Source organism: Macaca fascicularis, chromosome 19, assembly GCF_037993035.2.
Source record: "Macaca fascicularis isolate 582-1 chromosome 19, T2T-MFA8v1.1".
Lineage (NCBI taxonomy): Eukaryota > Metazoa > Chordata > Mammalia > Primates > Cercopithecidae > Macaca > Macaca fascicularis.
Window position 1 is genome coordinate 36,523,490 of NC_088393.1, and position 17,812 is coordinate 36,541,301.

The window sequence follows — 17,812 nt, forward strand, 5'->3', positions numbered from 1 at the left end:
GCCATGGGATGAGTTTCTCTGAAATTCAGCCCCCTGAATTTTAGATTCAGGGGTCCATGTGCAGGTGTGTTCCATGGGTGTATTGCCTGATGCTGAGGTTTGGGCTTCTATTCAACCCATCACCCAAATGGTGAACACAGTACCTGACAGGTGGTTTTTCAATCCTGTTCCCTCCCTCCTTCCCCACTCTAGCAGCCCCCAGTGTCTAGTGTTCTTATCTTTATGTCCATTAGTATCCAGTGTTAGCTCCCACTTACAAGTGAGAACATGTGGCATTTGGTTTTCTGTTCCTGTGTTAATTCACTTTGGAGAATGACCTCTAGCTGCATTCATGTTGCTACAAAGGACATGATATTATTATTAGTAGTATTAGTATTAGTATTTGAGACAGAGTCTCGCTCTGTCGCCCAGGCTGGAGTGCAGTGGCGCGATCTCAGCTCACTGCAAGCTCTGCTCCCAGGTTCAAGCCGTTCTCCTGCCTCAGTCTCCCGAGTAGCTGGAACTATAGGTGCCCGCCACCACACTCGGCTAATTTTTGTGTTTTTAGTAGAGACGGGGTTTCACCATGTTAACCAGGATAGTCTCGATCTCTTGACCTCATGATCCACCCCCTTGGACTCCCAAAGTGCTGGGATTACAGGCATGAGCCACCGCACCTGGCCCTCATTATTTTTTACAGCTGCATAGTATTACATGGTGTAGATGTACCACACTTTTCTTAGCTAGTTCACAATTGGTGGGCACCTGGATTAATTCCGCATCTTTGCTATTTTGAAAAGTGCTGCAACGAACATACAGGTACAGGCGTCTTTTTGGTAGAATGATTTATTTTCCTTGGGGTATAGACCCAACAATGGTATTGCTGGGTTGGATGGTAGCTCTGTTTTTAATTCTTTGAGAAATATTCTAACAGTTTTCCACAGGGGCTGAACTAATTTGCTTGTCACCAACAGTGTATCAGCATTCCCTTTGTTCCACAGCCTCGCCAGCATCTGTGATGTTTTGACTTTTTAATAATAGCCATTCTGACAGATGTGAGATGGTGTCTCATTGTGGTTTTGATTTGCATTTCTCTGACGATTCGTGCTGATGAGCATTTTTTCCTATGTTTCTTGGCCGCATGTGTGTCTTCTTTTGAGAAATCTCTGTTCATGTCCTTTGCCTACCTTTTAATGGGGTTATTTCTGTTTTTTGTTGCTCTTGATGTGTAAGTTCACAGAAGGAGTTTCCATCTGAGGCTGAGTGTGGGCAGCAGAGGGACGCCGTCTGATACAGAATATCCAGAATGTCCGCAATTCTCTTGGCTCCCCACACCACGGGGCTTGAGGAACAGCATCCGGCACAGGAGAGCCTGGCTGCAGCGTGGACAGCGGTGGGAGGCTGGTGGGTGCGGAAACGGGGAAGTCATTCAGGAAACGGTGGCGGGGGTCATGAAGCAAGTAGCAGAGGCTAGGCCCGCGGGGGAGACTATGGGGAAGGAGAGATATGGGCAGCTCCAGGGAGGGCGGCCCAGACCCCGGGACAGACTGACGGGACCCGTGGAGAGAGAAGGCGAGAGAGGGATGGAGGGACTGCGAGGCGCCCAGCCTGCGTAACAGGTGAGCAAAGCTGCCTCTCCAAACACGAGATCTGCCTGCAGGGAGGCGACTTCACCCCGTTCAGTCCCATCTGATGGAGACCGGAGGAAAGTCCTTCTGGGCAAGGCTGACCGGGTGGGGCGAGCAGCTGTGGGAAACGGTGCCCATTGGAGCACCCTGACCAGTCAGTTTTTCTCTGTGTTTGCAGAAAATAGTCATCTCCTCCCCTTTCTTCTTTTCATTGCCAGGAGATAAGCATTTCTGCCAGGCCCCAGCGCACGTGATGGGAACGTGCTCCCACTTCCTATGCGTTGCTAGAATGCTCAACAGTCTTTGTGAACGGGAATGGATGGCCTTGTCAGCAGCGAGAATATGTGCAGAATATACAGTTGCATTAGACAGGGAGGTGGCCAGCATCCATGGGGCAGGTCTGCATGGGTACAGAGCGAGGGTCTGGCGGCGGACTGGAGACCTGCTCTGCCTCCGCCCAGTTTCCTTATGCTGGAGCCTGCTAGGGCAGGACTCAGCCCAGAGAGCCTGCTGGATTTGGGGCTCTGTGGGGAAGGGCGAGGAGACATCCCAGTGCCACGCTGACACTGCAGACATTTTCCTAAAGTACAGAAAAGGAAACAGAAGGCTCCAGGCAGCCCCTGGACCTGACCTCTGGGGTTGGGCCATTCTAAGAGCAGGCTCAGCAGTCTCCCTGCTTTCCAGGGAAGGCGTTCCCTCTGCGGGAGACAGTTCTGGGCTTGCTCTGAGGGCTCCAGACTGGATTCAGCATACGCTGGAGCTGGGGAAGGGCGGCTTGCAAGGTGGTGAGCTCTCCAATGCTGGAAGCTGGAAGCTACACGGAAGCTTCCCCGGAGGACTGGTGATGGCTGCTTTGCTCCAACAGCTGCTCCTTGTGCCAGGCTCAGGCTGAGTTAGAGCTGGAGGTGCAGTGGCTACAGGAGTTTCTGCTCACGGTCATGGAAGAGAAAGAAAATAAACAAGGTAAGTACCGTGGGGGGGAAAAAAAAAAGAGGAATGGGGGAGAGGGAGGGGGATTCTGCAGCTTGGTCTCCAGGACAGAAGAGCCATTTGCTGAAGAGGAGCAGCACTGGGTGCATCTGGAGCAGCCGCAGCCCACGCAGAGGGACCAGCCACTGCGGAGGCACAGAGATGGACATTCGCTGTGACGTCCAAAGCCCTACATTCGACGCTGCTGAGATGACATCTAGCAGTTGGCACCTTCCCCTCCAAGTCCAGAGAAGGAGGTGAGGCCTCACCTGGGGAGCCTGTGGCCGGGAAAGAACCTGTGCAGGTGTGACCTTGGTCTGGGGTTCACTGGGATAGGGGTGACGACAACCAGGCGACCAGAGTGGAGGGTGGGAAGGGGCGTGTCAAAGCTGAGCTCTACCCTGCAGGCATATGGGCCAACGCCTCTCTCTGTCTGGCTGGTGGGAGGGGGCTCCCTCCGTCACCTCCCTCACCCCCTCCCCGCTGTGGCTACCAGCTCTCACACCGGGCATACACTGGATTCTTATTTTAGCTACTGTGACAATTCTCAAAATAGGCACCAAAGAGAAAAAGGTGAGCCTTCCCCCACAGGAGCTGGAGGGCGGGCCACCATGGGGCACACAGGCAGCCCCTCCCGACATGGGGTTCCATTGTGTTTCCCTCATACTTGCAACAGGAGCAGAGTTTCAAGGCTGAAAGTCTAAAAACTGCTTCAGGACTTCCCGAAGACCTTGCATGAAGGTGCTTTAAAAAGTGGCCGAAAGAAAGAAAGAAAGAAAGAAAGAAAGAAAGAAAGAAAGAAAGAAAGAAAGAAAGAAAGAAAGAAAGAAAGAAAGAAAGAAAGAAAGAAAGAGTGAAAGCACTCAGAAAGTGCCAAAGAAAAACTACAACAAAGTAGAGAAGTTAAAAATACCTTAAAGTAATGGAGAATGGAGAGAGTTTAACATTTTCTTCGGAGGAAGATTTAATCCAGCAGCTGACGCAAAATGTTTGCAGTCGTGGCCCTGGAATCACGGGAGTCGAATCGGAGCCCCAGAAGATCACATTTCCGATGAACAAGTGCAGGAACAGAGGCCGGAGCACATACCCAGGGATGTCAGAACTTCTCACATACAGGTTGGGTTTGCGTGCATAGAAATTCCTTCCTCTTACTAGGCGCAAGCAACGCCCCCTGCAGGAAGGAGAGATCCTAGAATTTCTAAGCCATGTGGACATCATCAGGATCCTCGTTGGAGTGTTGCTGTCTCAGTTGTGCTTACTCTTGGGGGGCTTTCCTACTGGCTGAGAGTCAGAGCGGAAACCAGACATTAAACCAAGCTGGGGGTGAGCCTTCCACCTTTGATGCTGAGCCAGAAAGATGGGGGTGGAGACACCACTTCTGCAGAGCCCAGGGATGCCACTTGAGGATGCAGTATTCGTTTTCTATTGCTGCATAACAGATTGCCACAAATTTAGCGCTCAGAATAATACATGTTTATTAACTCACATTTTCCATGGGCCAGGAATCCAGGCCCCAGGTTCGCTCAGGGTCTCACAAGCCTGAAGTCGAGGGGCCCCCAGGGCTGCATTCTCATCTGGAACTTGAGGTCCTTTTCTAAGTTCATTCAATTTGTTGTGAGAATTCGGTTCCCTGAGGTTGTAGGGCTGAGGCCCTTGTTGTTTTGCTCATTGCTAGCTGGGCCCATGCTCAGCTCCTAGGACCACCCTCTGTTCCCTGACCCAGGACCCCGTTGTTGGTTTGCAGTATTGAAGTCTGGCCTCTTCCAGCATTGCAGGAACAAGCCTCATGCTTTGAATCTCTCTGAATTCCCTGTCTCTGACCTCTAGACCCAGATTTAAAGGGCTCATGTAATTAGGTCAGGCCCACTCTGATAATCTCCCTTTTGTTAACTCAACTGATTAGTGACCTTAATCACATCTGTTAGTCACTCAACGTAGTGATCATGAGAATGATACCCCACCATGTTCACATATTCACAGCTCCTGCCACGCTTGAGGGGAGGGAGTCATGTAAGCTGTGCATACCTGGGGCAGGAGTCTTGGGGTCACCCTAGAATTCTGCTACCATAGGCACCCCTGTGGGACCAAGCCACAGCCATCCAGTGGTGCCCTGACCCCTGCATGTACCTTGGTGACCTCTCACCCACTGTGCTGTCACTGACAGAATCCCAGAGACACAGGGCTGTGGAAACTTCTTCTAGTCATCTTGTCAGTGACAGAAAGGGTGCTTTGCCTTGCCCTAAGAGTGATGCTTAATGATCTCTCAGTTAACTGGCTTTTCCTCAAGGATCTGAAAGCCAGAGTCCTCCCAAGGTGATCACTGACCCCCTACAGCCTCTTTTATCATGGCCTTTATCAAGGCATAAGTGTACAGGTTCCAAAGTCAGACAGCTGAGCTGCCTACCAGCTGTGCAGCTTTGGGCAAGTTGCCTGACTTCTCTGAGGCTCAGTTTTCTCATTACAAAATTGAGACAAGATTGGCCCTACTTCTAGAATCATTGTGAAGATTAGAGTCCATTTATAACACTTAGCACGGTGCCTGGCATACACAGTAAGCAGCCGGAACTTGTAACATGGTGGTGTTATCTATCATGCTTCTAGAGGGGTTGCAGTGCACATGTGTGCATGAGTGTGCATATGTGTGTGTGGCCATGTATGTATATATACACTCATGAGCATGTGTGTATCACGTGTGTGTGCATTGTGCCTGCATACATGTGTGAAAGTTTTACATGTACATGTGTGAGTGCAAGCAGGTGGATGCTCGCAAGGTTCAGATTCGGGAGGTGTGACGCCAGTCACAGCTCAGTTTTCAAGAAGGTGCCTGGCATGGGCAAGAAGGTACCTGACATTCCACTCTCTGCACCTCAATTTCTCCATTTGCAAAACAAAAGATGGACTAGATTGTCTCTAAGCACTCATGCATCTCTAAGGTGGCACCATCCTACATGGAGGCCTTTCAGAACTTCCTTTGGTCTTATTGGATTTGATCATTTGTTTTTACACACTTTGTACATAATACTGTATCAGTCAGAATTTTCCAGAGAAACAGAATCAATAGGATATATAGATAGATAGGTAGATAGATAGATAGATATTTAGAAAGAGCTTTATGATAAGGTATTTACTCATGCAATTACAGAGGCTGAGAAGTACGGACAGAGGAGAGCTGATAGTGTAAATTCCAGTGCAAGTCTGTGCTTGAAGGCAGGAGAAAACCGATGTCCCAGCTTGCAGACAGTCAGGAAAAGAGAAAGAATTATCTTACTCTGCTTTTTGTTCTAGTCAGTCCTTCAACTGACTGGACAAGCCCCACCCACACTAGAGAGGGCCACCTGCTTTCCTCAGTCCACCGCTTCAAATGTTAATGACATCCAGAAACACCGTCACGGACACACCCAGAAATAATGTTTAGCCAAGTATCTGGGCACTCCATGGCTCAGTCGAGTTAGCACATAAAATTAACCATCACACTTACTTTATGTACATTTGTGTGCACCAAAGTACAACTTTTAAAGATTAAAAATGTAGGAAAGATACACTCAGTCACATTTGTGGAAGCTACGGTTGACAAGATAGCAATGCTTAATGTGGAAGGCCACCATCGCACCCTTTGTATCACTCTCCCCCAGGCCTTTTCTCTATTCTCCTGAATTGTACACTTTTCAAGTCCTCTGATCTGAAACATTTCTCCCCAGTTGAGGCGATCGGACGTGATCTCAGACCGTAATGTATTGTAGCTTTTAACTGTTGAGCCAGACTTTCTGATTCAGCACATTTTAATCAATTTTCTTTGCTAAAATCAGGGAGATGTCATCTGTAATAATCCCATCTGACTTCCCAAAGTCAGGCTGATAAAAATATTAATGTCAGCTTCTTGCAGCCTGGCAGAGAGCAACACCCAGCTTGACAAGCAAACAAATGGCTCAGAGCTGTCTGCAGGACGCTGATGAACCCGTATTAATGAATAGCTTCATCAGCAAGCATTGCCCTCCGGGCAGAGCTGCCACAGGCTGGAGACTCATAAGAAGCTCAACTGCCTTCCTGGCGAGGTCTTGTTGCCCATCATTGGGGCCATGGAACATCAATTAGACATGTCTGCTAGGATGATTCACCCTCCTCCATAATGTGCTCCAGTTGGGCATCTGGGATCACCCAACACGGCTCTTTAGTTCTTTTATTCTTCCTGCCCAGGAATCCTCCCATTGTCACCTGTGTCAGGTATTTCCAGCTGTGACATCAGAGCCATTAGGCCCTCTGAGAGCACTCAGCAATCCTAAATAGGAATAAAGGGTTATTCCCAGGGGTCACAACATTATGAGCCTTGACCTGATTCAGCCCGGAGTATGTTTATTTGATCATCTTGTTTGCTCATGCAGTTTCTCAAAAAAACGATTACCAGGTAGGGTTTGTGTGACTCACAATACAAACAGTTCAGCATCTCCCTAACTCTTGTCCCTCTGAATATCTATGCTTCTTGTCCGGACGCTGCAGGTTCTGAGTTTCTCACTCCTGATTTGATTGGGGCCATGGTAGGGTGAGGCGAATGTTAACGTGCTCACATCTCAGATGCAATCACTTGTCTAGGCTGTGAGTCATCGGTGCTGGGGCAGCTGCGTCACCAGCCTCTGCACTCTGACTCCAGTGTTCATTGCATTAGCCCTCTCCCAAGTCCAGCTTTCTGTCTCTAGTCTTCAGAGCCTGGGATCTTTCATCATGAAAGAGGAGATGATGTCCCATGCAGGTGAGCAGCGAATCCAAGTTGCCTGTCTCCACTCTTCAAAAGCAGGAAATTGTTTCACCCTGCTCCACAAAAGGAATGTGGTCTGCAAATGGAAGAATCATTTGAGAAAGCAGCTCATGCAGGAGCTCCAGGAGGTTGGCTGCAGTTGATTCAATGGTCTCATGACTGTGTGATGTGTGATGCAGTAGCCTCTTGGCAAACAAGTGCTCCCAAGCAGACCCGTGGTATCCTTGGGCCCTGCAGCAGCCAAACTACAATACATAGCCACAGCTATTGGCTTTGCCCATCCAGTCCCCTCTATACAGCCCATTCGTATGATCTGAGCACTAAACAAAGACCTCAGAACGGCAGAGATACAGCCAGAGAGCCACTGCTTACTAAATTACTAAAATGTAATGCCTCACTGGGTTGGATGCTGGCATTGGCAGGGCTTTTGTTTGTTGGTTTGTCTATTTGTTTAGCAAACCTAGCAACCAAAATTAAACCCTCGTCACCTTTGTCAGCCAGAATGTGAGCTGGAAGACCATTCTCCAGAGCAGAGCCTTCATTTGCAGACTTTTCTATAGCTGGAGAACAGCGGAGGGACAGGAGGTGGAAGGGCACCGCTGCAACCACCACAGGGCATCCTACTCAACCCCAGGAGTGAAAGTGAAAACAAAAGCACAAGCAGAGAGACATGGCATTTTCCCACTGAGGCTGGAGCTCTGGGAAAGACAGAGAGGAATGAGAGGGAGAAGGAAAGAAAGAACAAGGTCAGAGGAAGAGGCAAGAAGATAAAAGGAAAAGGTAAAAGAAAGAACATCCTAGAGGGTTTAGCATCAGCTCAGAAAGTGATCTGAACAACACCTGGAGACCTGCATACTTTCCCTGCTCCCTAGGAGACCCCGCCAACCCCGGGGTCCCTGGGTGCTGCCTCCCAGGAGCTCTGTAGGAAACTGGAAAGGGAATGGTTGGAAACACAGTCTCTGCAGTTGGAGCTGGAACAAGTCACTGAATCCCTCTGTGCCTCCACTTCCTTGTGTTATCTCAAGGATGATAATAATAGCATATATCTCCCAGGGTGGCTGTGAAGGTTCAATAAGGTGCATATGCAATATGCTTAGCACTGAAACTGGCTCGTAATTACATGCACAATAAGTGCTAGCTTCCATTAATGCTGTCTGTCAAGTGTGAGATAAAGCTACTGGTCCCAAGAGGCGTCTACTACTGCTGGGATGCAGTTCCCTTGGGCAAATGGTATTCCCAAGGCTGGTGCACAATTCCCCTGTGTAGCTGACACCCAAGATCAGATGAGCTAAGACTGTGTCTCCTACCTCCATTTGCAAAATCCTCTATAAAAAGGTACAGTAGATAAGGTGGAAGGAGAGAGGGAGTCACCCCTCCTGGAGAACAAGCCAGCTGCGCCCTGGCCCCCACCTGTGCCATGTCCCATCAAGCTCCCGTAAGAGGCCTGTGTACATCCTGCTCTCTTTCCCCATCATAACCTGCTTTGCACCTGCTCCAAGATCCTGCTACTTGGAGGTGATTTGGGAGGAAGACAGGACCGTGGGTTTCTCTGACCTGACTATTTCTTTGTCCTAAATAGTGTTACCGAGCCACAGGTCTTCAGGCATAAAGGGACCTCTCAGGCTGGGACAATGCAGTGAATCTTAGATGGAGCCACCATGAACTCTGGAACCTTGGTGCCATGTGACATCCAAGGACATTTGCATAACTCAGCAGAGTATATGAGGACAAGGAGGACTAAATTACTACCTGAGATCGCCTTTCCTGTCAGCAAGATGGTGGAACTGGGGCTCTCAGGGTTCAGTTTAAATTGATTTAAAGAAACTTGAGAATTGTAATATGTATTGCATGCTGCATTCCTGAACTATCGCTCATACCTGCTGCACATCCAGCCCCTCCTCTCTTCCTCCGCTGCCACTTTTGGTCCAGCATGAAAAGACCACCTAGCTGGTCTCCCCACATCCTTCTGTTCTCCTTCAGCCTACTCTGCACGTGGCACCCACAATGACATTTGTAAAATGGATATCTGGTCATGCTTCTCCTTTGATAAGACCGTAGGAGGACCACCACTGATGCTCAGCGCCCTACCCCCCACTGGCTCAGTCACCCACTCCACCCCATCCTCCTCGGCGCCAGGTTCTAGCTGTCTCCATCATCGCCAGCTTTCACTGAGCTCTCACGGTAGGCCTGAAACTCTTCCATGTATCGTATGACCTCATTTAGTCTCAAGCCCTTGGGAGATATCTTCACAAAGGCACAGTGAAGTTAAACTATTTGGCTAGGATTGCCAATCCAGGGCCCCTGGTACTAGCCCATCTCTTCTATCTCAATAAATATCATCAGCTGCCCAGTATGTCAAACCAGATGCCCAGGAAGGTGGCCCAGGAGCCACCTTCCATCCTGTTCGTTCCATCACCCACTATATTCACTGTAGCAGCAAGGCCTATGGATATTTCTTCACCTGCCTCCAGTGCGCACACTCCTCCCTTCCACTGCCATCTCATTGGTCCAGTCACCACCACCCCCCACTGGAACAACTCCAGCAGCCTCCTCGCTGGCTGGCCTGCTCTAATCATGTCCTCTGTGTGTTTCTCGTCCTCTCTCCTCCTTTACTCCCTCCTTTTCTTCTTTGCCCTCTTCCTGTCTCCTTCCATCCTTTCTTCTTTCTTTTCTTTCTTTCTTTCTTTCTTTCTTTCTTTCTTTCTTTCTTTCTTTCTTTCTTTCTCTTTCTTTCTTCTTTCTTTCTCTTTCTTTCTTTCTTTCTTTCTTTCTTTTCTTTCTTTCTTTCTTTCTTTCTTTCTTTCCTTCTGTCTTTCTTTCTTAGACAGAGTCTTACCCCATCACCCAGGCTGGAGTGCAGTGACAAGATCTTGACTCACTGCAACATCTGCCTCCTGGCCTCAAGTGATTCTCCTGCCTCAGCCTCCTGAGTAGCTGAGATTACAGGCATGAGCCACCATGCCCAGCTAATTTTTGTATTTTTAGTAGAGACAGGATTTCACCGTGTTGGCCACGCTGGTCTCAAACTCCTGACCTCAAATGATCTATCCACATTTCTTTCCTTTTATTTTATTTTATTTTGCTTTCCTTTTATTTTGAAATGTCGGTTTTATTACTGTTCAGGTATGGTGAGGTGAGCAGAACAGGAGATACCTGCTATTAAGGAGAGAGTTTGTTACTCACCGTTCCCAAAAGGAGGAGACACCACACCATGAGGAGGCCACAGGGGGAAGCACAGGGCTCACAGGAGGCAGAGGGAGGGAGGGGAAATGGTGGACAAGAGCCTTTATGTGGTGTCCGTGGGAAGGAACAGGCGAGGCAAACAAAGTAGTCTTAGAATCAGCCAGTTTCTCCAGTTTCACCATCCCCAGCATTCAGAGGCTGTCACTAGTTGTCTGATACCTGGCCCCAGGGTGATTAGGGCAAGGCCTGGCGTGATTGGTCCCTAAAAGTGCAAGAACCTATGCAAGCCCAGGAAAGGAAGTGGTCCGGGTGTGGGCTCTGGATTGATGGGTTTGTTGATGAAAGGGGAACTCGCAGGGGAGTTGCTAGTCCCTCCAAAGTCAAGTCCCCAGCATCTCAAAGCATCAGAAATACAGAAAATAAAATGGCATGATTAGTATCCCTTCCTTCCTTCCTTCTTCCTTCCTTCCTTCCTTCCTTCCTTGCTTGCTTCAGAGAATCTCTAAAGGAAATAGCATACCCTAAATACAGTTGAAACTCCCTTCCCCTACAAAAATCATACATATGATTACATATGTAGAATCTCTAAGTTAGATGTGATGTCTATGCATTTCTATAAATTTTCTAAAGGTATTTTGTGTCCTTGCCATATGTGCCCCCTTTGCCTACGGTACATCTCTCATTCTCCATCAAATGCCTGAATGTTCCTAAACTTTGCATGAATTATATCTTGAGTATATGATGTGTGTGTGTTTGTGCATGTGTATGAAGAGAGAGAAAGTTTCCAACCTCCATTCAAAAGAGTAACAAAAGGCAAAAATAGATAGAATTCGAGGTAAACAATATTCAACAGAAGATAGTTTTCTGAAATTAAAGACAGACATAAGTCTTCAGAGTGAAAGTGCCTCCTAAAGAAACAAGCAGCATGAACAAGAATAAACCTATCCCCTACACCTCACAGTCAACCGCAGGGCACCACGGACAGGGAGAAAGACGGGAAAGGCCATGGGAAGGGAAACGACCAACCACAAAGGGGTGCCCATTGACTGGGTGGAGAACAGAATTCCCAGTCATAAGCAGCGTGATAGTATCTTTCGAGGCCCAAAATAAAATGAAAAGCCAACTTGGAACTTCATGGCCAATTAAGCTTTTCGGACATAAAAAAGTTTACTACCCACATATCCTTGCTCTAAAAAAAGAAAAATGTGTGACAAGAAACAACTCAAAATACACACATACATGAACCCAAAGGAAAGGAGGGGAAAGGAAAGACAACAATTGACAGACTATGATTTATTTATCATGGACAGTTTCAAAAAAAAATCTATTTTCCCTAAATTACGGAGGATGGAACTAAAACAAAGGAAAAAGGAAGAGTGTTCCCTGAAGAGTTAAAGCATATTGGGGTCTTACCTTAAGACCCTAAGAAAAGGAAACAAACACACAAAATACCCTTAACGAATTTATAGAACTGCATATATTATACCTAATTTAGAGATTATACTTATATAATCATACATACGATTAAAAATCTAGGAGTACAAATACACTTTGTTGTTGCTTTTACAAAACCTGAGATCACAGCGAACATTGTCCTTCAACTTAACTTTTTCCCTTGATACACGTTGTCATCTCTCCAGCTCCATGTTCTGGCGCTTACACACCAGTCCCTTGTTGAAGAACAGGTGATTCTGTTCCAATTTTCACTACTGCAAACCATGCCTTAGAGAAAGTCCTTGAATGTATAGTTTGCATATTTTATAGACCCAGATTCAAACCACATTCACAGCAAGGTTTGCTCAAGGAACAACGAATAACTGGTGAGCATATCCGCGTAAAACTCAGCAGGTTGTACATAAGAATTCAGACTGCCACCTGCCCTGGGAAAGCTATGACGTGCTCAGTAGCACCTCAGCCCTGGCGTTCCCCAAGCACCACCAGCAGCAGGCTGACAGCCGCCGTCTTGGAGCAGGACCTGCTCACTCTGATCTGCCTCAAGCTATTTCTTCACTGATTTCTCACTGGCCAAACCCAGCAGGCATCTAAGTGTGCCAATGCCTTGAGGTTGATTACATTCATAACTATTTTTTTCTTTTTAAATTCTTTTTTGAGACAGATTCTCACTTTGTTGCCCAGGCTGGAGTGCTACCTCCAACCTCCACCTCCCAGGTTCAAGCGATTCTCGTGCCTGAGCAACTCTAGTAGCTGGGATTACAGGTGCAGGCCACCATGCCCAGCTAATTTTTTTATTTTTAGTAGAGACGGGGTTGCGCTATGCTGGCCAGGGTGGTCTCAAACTCCTGACCTCAGGTGATCTGGCCACTTCAGCCTCCCAAAGTGCTAGGATTACAGGTGTGAGCCACCATGCCCAGCCCTTTTAAAACTTTTATAGATTCACTGGATACACATGCAGGTTTGTTACATGGATATATTGCACAAGGGTGAGGTTTGTGCTTCTAGTGTGCCTTGATATCACCCAAATAGTGAACGTTGTACCCAGTAGGTACTTTCAACTGTCAGCCCTCCTGCCCCAGCTTTTGGAGTCTCCAGAGTCTATTACTCCCTCTGCGTGTCCGTGTGTACCCATTGATTAGCTCCTGCAGATAAGTGAGAACATGCGGTGTTTGATTTTCTGTTTCTGAGTTACTTCACTTGGGATTTTATTTGAGTATCTTCAAGCCTAGTCTTTGAAAGTCGTTACCATAAAACTGTGTGCTAACATCCCTCAGTCTCTCTCTCTTCTTTGGGAAAGAGCTCTCCAACTTCTTGGTCTTTGTGAATGCCTTCATTCCAGAATGACTGTGTTCCTTTCCGGCCCAGTCACTATGTCCTGTGGAAGTGGAGGGCCCTACATGTTTCCAAGAGAACTATTTCACTTTTTTTGCAATCACTGAGCATTTTTTCAACCTTTTCTTTCATGGGGAGTCAAATTGTTTAATTATTTGACTAGGTCATATATTCACCTAGTTAAAATTTATTAGACAAAATTATTATAAAATTATAAAAGTTATTCAAATAACTTTCTTTCCCCCATTCTTTCTTCCATTCCACTAAGTCCTACTCACCCACAACAAATAAATGCATAGTTATTAGATTCTGGTGTATCCTTCCAGAGTAGTTTTTTTTAATGATTTTCTCCATTTTTAATTATTTTTTTAATTTCAATAGCTTCAGGGGTACAAGTGGTTTTTGGTCACATGGACGAATTGTAGAGTGGTGAAGCCTGAGATTTTAGTGCACCCATCACCAAAGTAGTGTACATTGTACCCAGTAGGTAGTTTTTATCCCTCACCCCTTCCCACCCTTCCCCTCCTCCATTATACTATTCTGTATCCCTTTGCATACCTATGACTTGGCTCCCACTTACAAGTGAGAACATCCAGTATTTGGTTTTCCATTCTTGAGTTACTTCACTTAGAATAATGGCCTCCAGCTCATGTGAGTTGCTGCAAAAGACATTACTTTGTTCTTTTTTATGACTGAGTAGTATTCCATGGTATATACGTACCCCATTTTCTTTATCTACTCATTAGTCGATGGGCACTTAGATTGCTTCCATATCGTTCCAATTATGAATTGGGTTGCAATAAACATATGCGTGCATGTGTCATTTTGATATAATGACTTATTTTCCTTTGGGTACATATCCACTAGTGGGATTGCTAGGTCAAATTGTAGATCTCCTTCCAGTTATTTAAGAAATCTCCATACTGTGTTCCATAGAGGTTGAACTAGTTTACATCCCCACCAGCAGTGTATAAGCATGTCCTTTTTACTACATCCACTCCAACATCTATTGTTTTTTGACTTTTTAGTAATGACCATTCTTGCAGAAGTAAGGTAGTTTCTCATCGTGGTCTTAATTTGCATTTCCCTGACAATTTGTGATGTTGAGCATTTTTTCATGTTTGTTGGTCATTTGCACATCTTCTTTTGAGAAACATCTGTTAATTTCATTTGCCCCCCTTTTGATGGGATTCTTTACATTTTTCTTGCTGATTTGTTTGAACTCCTTGTAGATTCTAGATATTAACCTCTCAGGGAATTTTTAACACACATGCATACAAAAGCAAGGTACAGTATTTCCCCTGTCTTTAATTCAAATGGCAGCATGTTCTATTGTTTTCAAGTTTACTTAAAATTGACATACTGAAGAATCTCTCATATGGCTACGTGGAGGGCTCGCTCATTCTTTTTCATACAGTCCTAGAAGATTCCATTATGTGGATGTTCAAGTTTATTCAACCCAATTCCACTGACAAACTTTTAGGTTGCTTCCAGGTGTTTACTATTACAAACATTGCTACAGCAAATAACCTTGAACATACTGGCCAATCTAGACATCTCATCAACCAGCAGACCCTCCTGCAGAATCTAAACCAGACCAGCACAAACTCCCTGTCCTTGTGTAATAAATAGACTCCATCTTCTCTATTGATCATCTGCTTCTCCCCATTCACAAAAACAACACCATGGAATACTTAGATGCTTGAAGTCTAAGCAATGTGGAGACCTATTGACTTTTATGCTCTCCAATGACTCCTGCAGATTAAAGAAAGAAAGATGAGTTTATCTCTATTTCTCCCTATGCAGTGTTATAAAATGTGGGTCTGGGAGAGCATGGCAAATTAGATGACGCATTTTTTAAATGTTGGTTATCTTTTGAATTATTAGCAGCACGAATATAGTGCAATATGCACATAATTAGCAAGCTTTCTGAATTTATTATATATACTTTTTCTTGTTTCTTTTAATTATCCAGCATTCTACTTGAAGGTAGTATGGTGATTCAAATGATGGTTAAATGTGTCAAATGGTGACAAAATGCACTAACCTGCCAGAGTGGAGAGAAGCAAAGTCTAGAAATGCCACGAGATGGTTTTTGTCCTATTAAATGCATAAAAGTTTCTTAATGTATTATTCATGTTATAACCATGGCACAAACAAAATATGATTTATTGAGTATTTTAATACAGCCCGTTAATGTTATGCAATAAAGTGTATTTTAATATTTAATATAATCTGTGAATTTCAAACTTTTTTTCAGGAAAGATCTTGTGGTTTTAAACTAAATCAAATGCAGTAGGTTACAAATGAGGTCCCAAGAGCATCCCTAAAGGCCGATTGGGCCTGTTCAGAGCAACTAGAATTCAGAAGCTGGTTTTGGGCCAGGTGCGGTGGCTCATGCCTGTAATCCCAGCACTTTGGGAGGCCGAGGCGGGTGGATCACCCAAGGTCAGGAGTTCGAGATCAGCCTGACCAACATAATGAAACCTGTCTCTACTAAAATTACAGAATTAGCCAGGCATGGTGGCTCATGCCTGTAATCCCAGCTATTCAGGAAGCGGAGGCAGGAAAATCACTTGAACTTGGGAGGTGGAGGTTGCAGTGAGCAAAAATCATGCCATTGAACTCCAGCCTGGGCGTATGAATAAAAAAAAAAAAATATATATATATATATATATATATATATATATATATATATATATATATATATATATATATATATAAATAAAGCTAGGTCAGAAGGTGGTTTTTGTTTGGGTGTTGAGATTGCTGTGGAGCAGGGGTAATGTGGCCATTGCTTGAGAAGTGAGCTGATTAGGGAAGCTCGTCTGCTCACATGGAACGGGCATTCTTCAGGTCAAGGTCATGGGTTAGTTCCTAGATGAATTGTATGACCATGATAGTGAGCAGCTACCTTTCCGTCGCCTAGCATGCATTCTTTGTTCTTCTGATAATAGTGTACCCATTTCCTATGAGGTAATTAATGCCTCCATTGGATAGAAGTTAGTGAGACTACAGGTGTCCTGCTTTCCTCCAGGGGTGAGCGTTCAACCCACACCAAGTAAGGAGAGTTCTCCTCTATCGGTCTGGTTTGGTTTGATAATGCTGTATAATCAGCAACCCCAAATTCTCAGTGTCTTAGTGTACAGAAAGTTTCTTTCTTTCTTGAGCCCATCCCAAGTCAAAAGACGGGCTTTGATAACTGTAGTTTCTTAACCCAGTTTGATGCAGGCTGCTTTTCAGACCATGCTTTCATGAGGAGGAAGGCAATAAAAAGAAAATTTTATGGGGTCTTGTCTCTCAGCATAATGCTCCAGACTGTCACATGTCACCTTTGCTCTAAATACATCGGCCAGAAACAACACATACAGCCCCATCCAACCATAAAGAGTCAAGAAGTTCATTGTCACTCAAGGACATAGAAGAGGACAGTCTGGATGAAGGCACTAATGTCCCATTGCCACATTTCCTCTCTGTATTTTGAATTGTCAGCAGAATGGCCTTCCAAAGGAATATCTCTCTTTGGAATCCATTTATGCCATGGGAAATACTTGGACCTCCTCCAGAGCATCCTTTGCTGTTGGAACTCTCTGATCCTTCCTTTCCCACCAAACCCTCACATTCTTCCATGTACTTCCAGTGGGTCCCCTTGCACCTCCATGAGTAAGCAAGAGTCAGCCTCCAGTTCTCACAATCAAAGAGCCCAAGGCACCCAGCTGCACTGCCTTCTGACACCAGCCAGGCACTTTGTCAACATGGCTCAGTTTAGTCCTTCCTTGCACTCTGCAACCCTAGGGCTGGTGCCGCAGTCCCACAAGAGCTGCATCCACAGCACTAACTGAGCAAGAAGGAACCCCAGTGATGGCAGGGTTTGCCTATGGGACAGGGACTAGAATCTGTCCAAATTCCCCATAACCTCCCACAATGCTGAGAGAATATCAGCAGGGAGGGTAAGGTCCCTGCACAGACCCTGCCATGGAAATGGAAGAATATGTGAGCCAAAAGAGACCTCAGAGAGGATCTTGCCTAATCCTTGCCCGGTGGATGAAGAGGGGAAGACAGTTGCCCAAGACCACATGATTGTTTACTTGCAGAATCCCTAACTCACACCTAGGTGGACGTATCTAAGAGGAAAGTAAAAAACAAAGAAGGTACACATCGGAGCACACCTGGGTTGCTAAGACCCAGGCTAGGGACCACAATAGCCCCTTTCACTCCACTCTGGCTTGAGCTGGTCCTAATTTACCCCTTCCTTTCCCCAGGAAAGAACCCGCAGGCAGCCAAGAAGCTCAGCATCTGTCTGAATCTCCCAGGACCAGCTGCTTTCTGTAGAAGCCAATAGGAATAGTTTAGAACATTGCCAACTGTTATCCATCAGCTCTAGGAATGGGAGGTCAATGGGAGGTTTATCTTGGCAGTTAAAGTCAAAGTTTACAACTTAGCCCCAAGGCACAAGAAGAATCTTCTCCCCCAAGGACTAAAGCCTAAAAAATTTTTAGGTTACAGGATGGAAAAC

General features: G+C 45.9%; 1 long non-coding RNA gene across 1 annotated transcript in view; it reads right to left on the reverse strand.

Moving 5' to 3' along the window:
• Positions 1 to 809: 809 nt before the first annotated feature.
• The window catches only part of LOC123570190 (uncharacterized), a 259,123-nt gene continuing 242,120 nt past the window's right edge, over positions 810 to 17,812 (reverse strand). Inside the window, exon 3 of the long non-coding RNA XR_012427424.1 lies at positions 810 to 2,533. This is a non-coding gene — a long non-coding RNA (uncharacterized lncRNA). The remainder of the gene's footprint in view (positions 2,534 to 17,812) is intronic.